We start from the raw sequence: 9,933 nt of genomic DNA, 5'->3' as shown, positions 1-9,933 counted from the left end.
CATGTATTTTAAACATTTAATCCGTATGTTACACGAAGGATATCATTTGGAGGGGAAGGTATTTCTTGATTGCATTTGTTTGTACATTTCATGCCATTGTCAGGTATTCGTTCTAAAAATGTATAGGTACTAAGTAAACTGTACACTGAAAGATTAGTCTATTTTGTGCGCGAGAGGAACGGTGGTAATAGTGTTTGAAAATGACAATTTTAAAATGCCAAACAAACGCGACCAACTATGGCGATTTACCCATCCCTCACCAGAACTCCTATAACATTGTCTATTAATTTTTCACACAAAAGCTATTTTAATTGAATCCATCTCAGCACAAGTGGGTGAACGTCATTTATAATCAAGTTTATTTTGACTGAACGCCATTAGTCTTCTCCAGCAGGACACTGTTCTGGAAATTGTTTAAATCTCTCTAGATGCTTGCTTAATTAAATTCACATAATTCATTACCAGCACCCACCTTACAAAATACAACACGGAATTAAAACTTAAAACTCAACACTTTATCATGATTTTCAATAGAATAAAACTTTATTGTGCATCGAGGGTGGACATTTTTCTTTGGCATCACCTGCCATTTAAAGGATCACAGACATACATTTTCACATTATACACATTTAAACCAGTCAGTCCAACATGTTGCAGACATTAAAAACAGAGGACATTGGCACATTCACTCACAACTGACCGCTGTCCCAACTGCACTGGATAGATCAGTACATATGCTAATACAATTTACTATGCATTTAGTAGTCCAACAGCACAAGGAAGGAATGAATGTTTGAAAACATTCTTCTTGGCCATGGGCATTCTGAAGTTCCGGTCATAGGGAACCCTCTCAAACTGAGGGTGTAGAGGGTAGTAGGGGTTGCCAACGACTGCCAGAATGAGAATTAGGTTTTGGTTATTGATCAAGCAGTCAAGGTGTATCTCTTATTGTTACTTGGTTTGTCAAACCACATGCTTTCAAGGTGGCGAGACGCCGTAGATTTGAGTGTGAACATGGTTGAAAAACCCTGTGAGTAGAAGACGGCGCTAGAAACCGGAGGATGACGCGGGTGGCTAGCTGTGAGTAAGAGTGTTGCTCTCGGTTCAGCACCACACGCTTGTCAAATCAGCACCATGGACAGCAACCACCCTGTCTCTTTCTCAACAAGCGCCCAATTCATGGGAATTCTGCAATTCACTTTGCAGCATGCAAGCAATCACTTGCTAACACACAATTATATATATTTGGGCCACTCTTAGGCTTTGAGAGGAAGTGTCTGGTGAACGAGATAACTTAGGGCAAACTCTGCAATTTGTGCTCCCAGTGCTCTACACTCTACCCTACAGCACTGCATTAAACACCTACAGTGTGTTCCAGGCTAATGTAGCTCCAAGGAAGAAGATGCCTCCAGCAAGTTATTGCTCTTATATTCTACTCCTTTCCTTGCGGGTGCTGAGTCTCCACTTTGGACTAGTTACGCACAAGGAATCTCAGCAAGGCAGCATTTTCAGCAACATACTGCTTTTATGCTTTGTAATCACATTAGATAATTTGGGCTCACCTATAATGAAAGCTATGCTGATGAAGCTTTGATTGTTCTGTGCGACATTGTCTTGGACCTCCCCATCTTACCTCTGAAGTCCAATGTACAGCTACACTCTTAGGAAAAAGGGTTCCAAAGGGTTCTTTGCAGAGGGATAGGGTTCTATCAAGAACCGTGTTGATCAGAATAACCTTTTTGGAAGACGAGGGTTGTAGTGAGGTGCGTACTGGCGGCAGAGAAGTCAGGCACAGGAGAGCGGAAACTGATTTACAACAGTGTCGTTTAATATCCATAAACCACCGTCCACAGAACAATACAAATAAATGGGTCAAACAAAACCCGGTAATACCAGCATACCGTGCACAAGCACTACAAGAAAACAATTACCGACAAGAGGGGGTACAGAGGGTTAAATACACAACAGGTAATTGATGGGATTGGAACCAGGTGTGATGGAAGGCAAGACTAAACCAATGGAAAATGAAAAGTGGATCAGCGATGACTGGAAGGTCGGAGACTTCGACCGCTGAACGCCGCCCGAACAAGGAGAGGGACCAACTTCGGCGGAAGTCGTGACAAGGGTTCTTTGTAAGGCAAAGGGTTCTACCTAGAACCTTTAACATCTTAAGAACTGTTTTGGAAGAAACATTCTTTGATGATTCTTCGGAAGTCAAGAAGTGTTCTACATAGAACCATATATCATATATCCCAGCATGCTCTGTTGCAGTGAGACTTTCTGAATAGTTTGTTTTACTGTAATATCTGTGTTTTTGTATTTACATTGATTGGTTAATACATTTTATGTTATAATAACATACAGTTTTCTAAACTAATCCAATCTGTCGGATTTATTGCACCCGTTACTAAGATGGTCATTCCAGTTTAGAAGATTGAGGTAGTCTCAGTATTCAATCTTCCCTATCCTGGCAGTCATTTTGAATGCAGGTTGCAGGTGATTAACAATTCCACTTGTTGGATATCCGAACTCTGGCTGAATTATTTTAGAAATTACACATCACTTTGCCAGCCAGCATAATGTGACTTGCAGGCCTGATGTGGCCTGTAAACCAGGAGATTCCTAACACCACTATGTTAGGCTATAACTACACCCTCAAAGAAAGGCCTTATGATATTTGTATTGTTATATGGGTTCTCGGTAGAACTCTTCATAGGCAGTTCTGGAAAGAACCTTTAGACGATTAAACAATATTTGGTAGAACCCTGCATAGAGGGTTCTAGGTAGAGCCATATACAGGGGGTTCTTTGAAGAACCCTACGTAGAGGGTTCTAGATAGAACACTCTGCAAAGGGTTCTACACAGCACAAAAAAGGGTTCCCCTATGGCAGGGCTGCCCAACCCTCTTCCTGGATATCTACTGTCCTGCAGGTTTTCAGTCCAACCCTAATTTAGCAGTTCTGATTCAGCTAGTTAAGGTCTTGTTGAGCAGCTAATTAGTAGAATCCAGTGTGTTAAATTAGGGTTGGACTGAGAACCCACAGGACGGTAGATCTCCAGCAAGCGGGTTGGGCAGCCCTGCCCTATGGGGACAAACCGAAGAACACTGTACGGTTCTACTTAGCACCTTTTTTTCTAAGAGTGTATTCCTACAAGGTCCCTTCTTTCCTCAATAATTTTCCGTTTCTGTCGTGATCCATTCCTTGTGTTGCCTTCTCCTGTGTGCTACAGCTTTTTTGCTGCTTTCATTGTAAGCTTGAACCACTTTTTCCCATTTTCTTTGTATATTCCCCTCAGTCCCCTCCTGATCTATTTCTGTGTTACTTGAGAGGGTTTGTGAACTTGCATTATGAAGGTTTCCTTAAAGTTTTGGTCTGTTAGTACGCCATCATCAAAGTCTCAGCGTTCCCTTTGTTGGTGCTCGTCATTTCAGCTTCAGTTTGGTTTCAGCATTAACGAGGTGGCTCTAACTGGCAACATCTGTGAGCTCGACTCGTTGTGATGAGCAGGTGGTCCATCAGATTCCATTGGGAGAGCACCATGTGAGCTTGTGATGTTTTTGTGGGGAAACAGGCTGCCTCCTCTCACCAGGTTGTTTGTGACAGAATGTAGCCCTTCTCTCAGCGGACACTGCTAGTCAAGTCCTCGCCCTGTGTTTGTTTATACGAGGAAACCACCTCTGTTAATGAATTGTTATTTGAGGCAATGCAGATGTCAATTACACTGAGATAACAATCAGTGTGGTTTATTACTGCAGAACCATTTTAAGGGAGAAACAATTTCACAGATTTAAGACCTCCGGTGGAGTGTCTCCATTATTTATGTGTCATGCCACTCTATTGGTCCGTGGTACAGTAAATGTAGTGGTCAGATAATTGAATCTCACCCAATTACATTGTCAATAAAAACTTGTCGTCTTTTCACCCAGCTGTTCACGTCATCCTTTGGATGAATCGAGTCAATTGCTGACCCGTCTTTTGCAAAAGAAAAGTGTTGAGAAACATTGAGAAAAGCAGTAGAGAAAAATCGGCCATCCATGGAGAACCAGCTTGGAGAAAAGGACAACAGCACAGGGAAGGAATCCTTAGACAGAGACTCTCTGATACGGGTGCCCACTAGGGAGGTGCCTCCTGGTCCAGACTCTCCAGGTGGTAAACTATAATGTACTGAGTAGGCACCATCCAGCATATCTGGCAGAGAGAAATGAGATTGCCTCTTGGTAGGAAATGGAGAGAAACAAGTCACATGCAATACTTGTAGCTCCATTTGTGGACAACTTATGAGTGGAAAACTGTACTGTCCCAGAAAATGCATTTTCCACATAGATTCCATGTCGCAATACTTCGACAAATTACATTGAAACAACGTTGATTCAACCAGTTTGTGCCCAATGGGAATGCGTTGACAACGCACACCAGTGGTGGATTTGACGTCGAAAAAGTACAAAATATGCAGAAAAGTACCTCATACTTACTGTAAAATATGGTGGTGGATCTTTGATGTTATGGGGTTATTTTGCTTGCACTGGTCCTGGGACTCCTGTTAAAACCTCTTCGGGCTAGGGGGCGGTATTTTCACGTCCGGGGTGCTGTCCTCAGATAATCGCTTTGGTTTGCTTTCGCCGTAAAGCCTTTTTGAAATCTGACACGGTGGCTGGATTAACAAGAAGCTGAGCTTTAATTTGGTGTATTGCACTTGTGATTGTATGAAAGTCAAATATTTCTAATAAAAAAATAATAATTTTGCGCTCTGCAATTTCACCGGATGTTGTCGAAACGTTCCGCTAGTGGAACCCCTAGCCGTAACAGGTCTTAAGGTAAACGGCATCATGAATTTGACCAAATAATTTTTTGCCAAAAAATCTGGTTGCCTCTGCAAGGAAGTTGACACTTAGCCACAAGTGACATTTAGCCACCAGCAAAACAATAATCCCAGGTACACATCAAAAATGTTGCAATGGCTGTCTCCAGACTTGAACCCCATTTAAAACCTGTGGTTTGAATTGAAGAAGGCAGTCCATAAGTGCAGACGAAGGATATCAAGGATGTGGAAAGATTCTTTATGGAGAAACGGTCCATCCCAATGTGTTCTCCAATCTCATAAAGCATTGTAGAAAAAGGCTCAGTGTCGTTACCTTCACAAGAGCAGGGTGCTGGAGTATTGAAAACAGGGTTGAGATTAATCTTGTCCCCTATCTTCTTAAGACTTTTTGTATTACTTGTTTAACTAAATATCCTTTTTTCTGAGCAATTATATAGGGTATACAATATCATTTGTCTCATTTCTTTTAGAATACAATATAGTTCAGTATTTGTATTATTTATTTTATAGTATTTTCTGCTCTTTATCAAGGGTCCCAATCATTTTGCACCTGACTGTACATGAACAATTAGCCATTGGTACTTCACAACTGCATCAAGATCTTTATGTCAAAGTCTACAGACGTAATGCATAGATAATCGACAGGGTTGAGTAGTTTACATTCTAAATGTAATTGGTTACAGTTACCTGTCCAAAATTGTAATCAGTGATGTAACTTTTGGATTACCCAAACTCTGTAACGTAATCTGATTACTTTTAGTTACTTTCCGGCTACTTCCCCCTTAAGAGGCATTAGAAGAAGAAAAAAAGGATCCATCAAACACATTTGGTATGTCATCATAGTAGTCTGAGCTATGGTCAGACTGACTCAGGTAAACAAACTTAAAGTTATGCCTTTTTTCAATGCTGAACTGAATGTCATTGAGAAAACAGAATGGTGTCAATATATTTTTTTGCAAACATTCTTTCTGAATTTAAAAGTATTCCAAGAAGTTGTTTTTCAAAAGTACCTGCAATCTGATTATAATATTATGGCTTTTTTGGAATCAGATTACTGATGACATGTAATCAGTTACTCCCCATCCCTGACAATAGATCACTCAGACCACCCTGTCTCTTTCTCAACAAGCGCCCACTTTATGGGAACTCTGCAATCCACTTGGCAGCATGCAAGCAATCACATGCTAACACACAATTATATATTTTGTTGGCCTTTCTTAGGCATTGGTGAATGAAATTTGTGCTCCCAGTTACCACCTCTATGTTCTACCCTATAACACTGTATTCAACGCACTACAGTGGAATCCAGGCGAATGTAGCTCCAAGCAACAAAGAGTATTGCTGTAAAAGGCCTCCAGCAATTTAGTGCTCTTATATTCTACTCCTGTCCCTCCGGGTGCTGAGTCTCCACTTAGGACTAATTACAGGTGACGTACAAGGTATCTCAGCATGGCACCATTTTTAGCAAAATGTTTAGCAACATCCTGCTTTTATGCGTAGTAATCACGTTAGATAATTTTGGCTCACCTATGATGACGGAGCTATGAGAGAATTAATGCTGACCACTTAAAGTGTCTGTGTAAGTGCTACTTAATCATGTGTACCGCATACTTGCGAGTCAGCCGGATAAGCATAATGAGGTGCAATTTAGCAGTATAATTAGATGACGTAATTAATTTTCTGATTGTAATCATCATCTTTGCTAAAATTGCAAGTGGAACCTAATGATGACAAACCGTCAACTTCAGTGGATATTGTAAGCTAAATTAGGAATGCGATGTTAGGTTGGAATGTGAGAAGTATCAAAACTGCAATGTGTATAACTTGCCTGGAGATCAATTTTGTTTTGTTTATTGGTATCCACCACAGAGATATCTCCCATTGTCTGACACTAAGAAGTGTTTGATAGAGAAATATGTACAGAAATGTGAGTTATAGAACTGCCATTCTCATGGACAGATAGTCTAAGAAGCATTAGATCTGTTCTATTCTATATGCATGTTTTCTATGCTTCCCGTTCTTAGATGTAAAGTTCCCTGTTTAGGGGACCTGTGTGGTTCTGGTACTGGTTTCTACTAACTTTTTCAAGCTGGGATGTCCCTCTTACCATTTCATTCGCTCTTCTGACTGTCCATCAACCACTGTCTGAGCCCTACAACACAGCCACAGGCACACATGCCTGCAATCCTTACATCTTAGGGCAGCAGGGGAGAGGTCATCACTGTAGCACATTCAAATATTGATTTATAGCCATTAATCGAAAATAATGAATAGATTTTAAACAAAAAACAAACTTTGCGTGTTTGATATGGGATGAAAGGTGAGTTCCTAGCGAGTTCAGGAAGCCAAGCTAGAGCTCTGTGAGACGTTCAGTGATGGCGGCAGACATTTGGATCAAGGGAGAACACGAAACATACAAATATGTATTTTACAGTTATGAGGAAGGTGACATCTTACAGTTGTTGAATCATTTGATTTGACTATCTTTAGAAAGCATGTAAGTCATTACAAGCCTTCTTCATCCAGTTTTGTTGAATAAGAAATACATCGCATAAAAATGTGTCATATTTCTATCACATTTGTACTGTGTACCTGAGCTTGTGTCCTCAAAAGTGACTACACCTCAGCAATTTATAACTATTTGACCAGAAAGGTGAGATGTTATCCTTTCTTGGAGTATGCAGCATTATTCGTTATTGTTTATGGGCCTCTCATGATAAATACTAATTTTGGGGATTACGTAGATTACAATTTCGATTACATTTATTAAGTTTTGATTTTGCATCTTTGACTTTCAATTTTGTACACCAGCTTCAAACAGCTAGAGTCTCGTTAGATGTACAGTACCAGTCAAACGTTTGGACACACCTACTCATTGCAGGGTTTTTCTTTATTTTTTAAAAACTATGTTCTACATTGTAGAATAATAGTGAAGACATCAAAGCTATGAAATAACACATATGGAATCATGTAGTAACCAAAAATGTGTTAAACAAATCAAAATATATTTTACATTTGAGATTCTTCAAAGTAACCACCCTTTGTCTTTTAAAGTTTCTTCAAGTGCAGTCGCAAAAACCATCAAGCGCAATGTTAAAACTGGCTCTCATGAGGACCGCCACAGGAAAGGAAGACCCAGAGTTACCTCTGCTGCAGAGGATAAGTTCATTAAAATTAACCGTACCTCAGATCGCAGCCCAAATAAATGCTTCATAGAGCTTAAGTAACAGTCACATCTCAACATCAACTGTTCAGAGGAGACTGCGTGAATCAGGCCATGGTCAAATTTCTGCAAAGAAACCACTACTAAAAGACACGAAGAAGAAGAAGAGACTCACTTGGGCCAAGAAACACACGCAATGGACATTAGACCGGTGGAAATCTGTTCTTTGATCTGATTAGTCCAAATTTGAGATTTTTGGCTCCAACTGGCGTGTCTTTCTCAGATGCAAGGTAGGTGAACGGATCATCTCTGCATGTGTGGTTCCCAATGTGAAGCATGGAGGAGGAGGTGTGATGGTGTGGGGGTGCTTTGCTAGTGACACTGTGGGTGATTTATTTAGAATTCAAGGCACACAACCAGCATGGCTACCACAGCATTCTGCAGTGATACGCCATCCCATCTGGTTTGCGCTTAATGTGACTATCATTTGTTTTTCAACAGGACAATGACCGAAACACACCTTCAGGCTGTGTAAAGGCAATTTGACCATGGAGAGTGATGGAGTGCTGCATCAGATGACCTGGCCTCCACAATCACCTGACCTCAACCCAGCTGAGATGGTTTGGGATGAGTTGGACCGCAGAGTGAAGGAAAAGCAGCCACCAAGTGCTCAGCATATGTGGGAACTCCTTCAAGACTGTTGGAAAAGCATTCCTCATGAAGCTGATTGAGAGAATGCCAAGTGTGTGCAAAGCTGTCATGAAGGCAAAGGGTGGCTACTTTGAATGGTATGGTAAATAGAATGAAGGAGAAAAGCTTACCGATACTATTGTTGTTTGAGGTGACTCCACCGGTGAGAGTTTAATTTGTGTCCAAACCACTACAATGTGGGAATTGTAAAAGATATGGCCACATTTCAAGTGTTTGCAGAAAGGGAGAAAGAAGTATGGTACTGAAGAATCTGTGAATGGAAAATGTTTCAACTGTGGTGGGGACCATTCTCCGGACTTCCTTGAGTGGTTAGCCTATTGTCTGCAAAGGTTGTTACATTTTAACTACATAGTAATTGTAAAAGGTTATACCCTACTGAGTTTAAATGTATTATTCTGTTTTAATGTTACTCTGAATCACTATGATAAACAGAAGTTTTTTTCTTGAGTGTATTTTTAACAGAGCTGAGATTTACGTCCAAAGTGTAGGAATACAGGTGAAAACAGTTATTGCCACAGACATGGTGGCGTAGCAGGAAGCTCAGAATGCTGTGAACCAAGAGGTTGTGAGTTCAAATCCCAGGAGAGGACATGTTGAGTAATACTTTCTGTATAAATGTACTCAATGTAATCAAATATGTAAGTTGAAAACATTATGTTAGGAACATTGTTTGTGTGTGTGAATGGATCAGTGGTTCACCAATCAACCCCTTGATGGGCTTGGCAACAGTAGCAAAGGGTGCTGTGTAACGGAACTAGGGTGTGCGTGCCCTGGGATGAATGTTTCTTTGCATCCCCTGGGACTAGACAAAAAACTCCAGGGGACAATGACACAACTTCCCAAAAACATCCTTGGGGATAAAATGTTTTTATTTGTAATATGTATTCAATTTCTATTATTATCTGTATTATTATTATTATTATTATTATTATCATCACAGCATTGTTGGGAAAGAGCTCTCAGGGTAAGAATGTCATTGTACTGTATTACACCTGTTGTGTCCTGTGATAGTGGCTTAAACTTTGAAACTTGAAACTAGACAAAAACCTTGAGGGGACCATGACACAACGTCCTGACCACTTTAGGCAACCGTTTCATGACGTTCCGGGGACGTGCTAACGACTAATTTTTGGCCCCGTGTGGCTCAGTTGTTAGAGTATGGCACTTGCAACGCCAGGTTTGTGGTTTCGATTCCATTGGGGGACTAGTACAAACAAAATATGAAAATGTATGCACTC

Source organism: Oncorhynchus mykiss, chromosome 15 (assembly GCF_013265735.2).
Source record: "Oncorhynchus mykiss isolate Arlee chromosome 15, USDA_OmykA_1.1, whole genome shotgun sequence".
Classification (NCBI taxonomy): Eukaryota; Metazoa; Chordata; class Actinopteri; order Salmoniformes; family Salmonidae; genus Oncorhynchus; species Oncorhynchus mykiss.
This window is presented reverse-complemented; position numbering follows the sequence as displayed.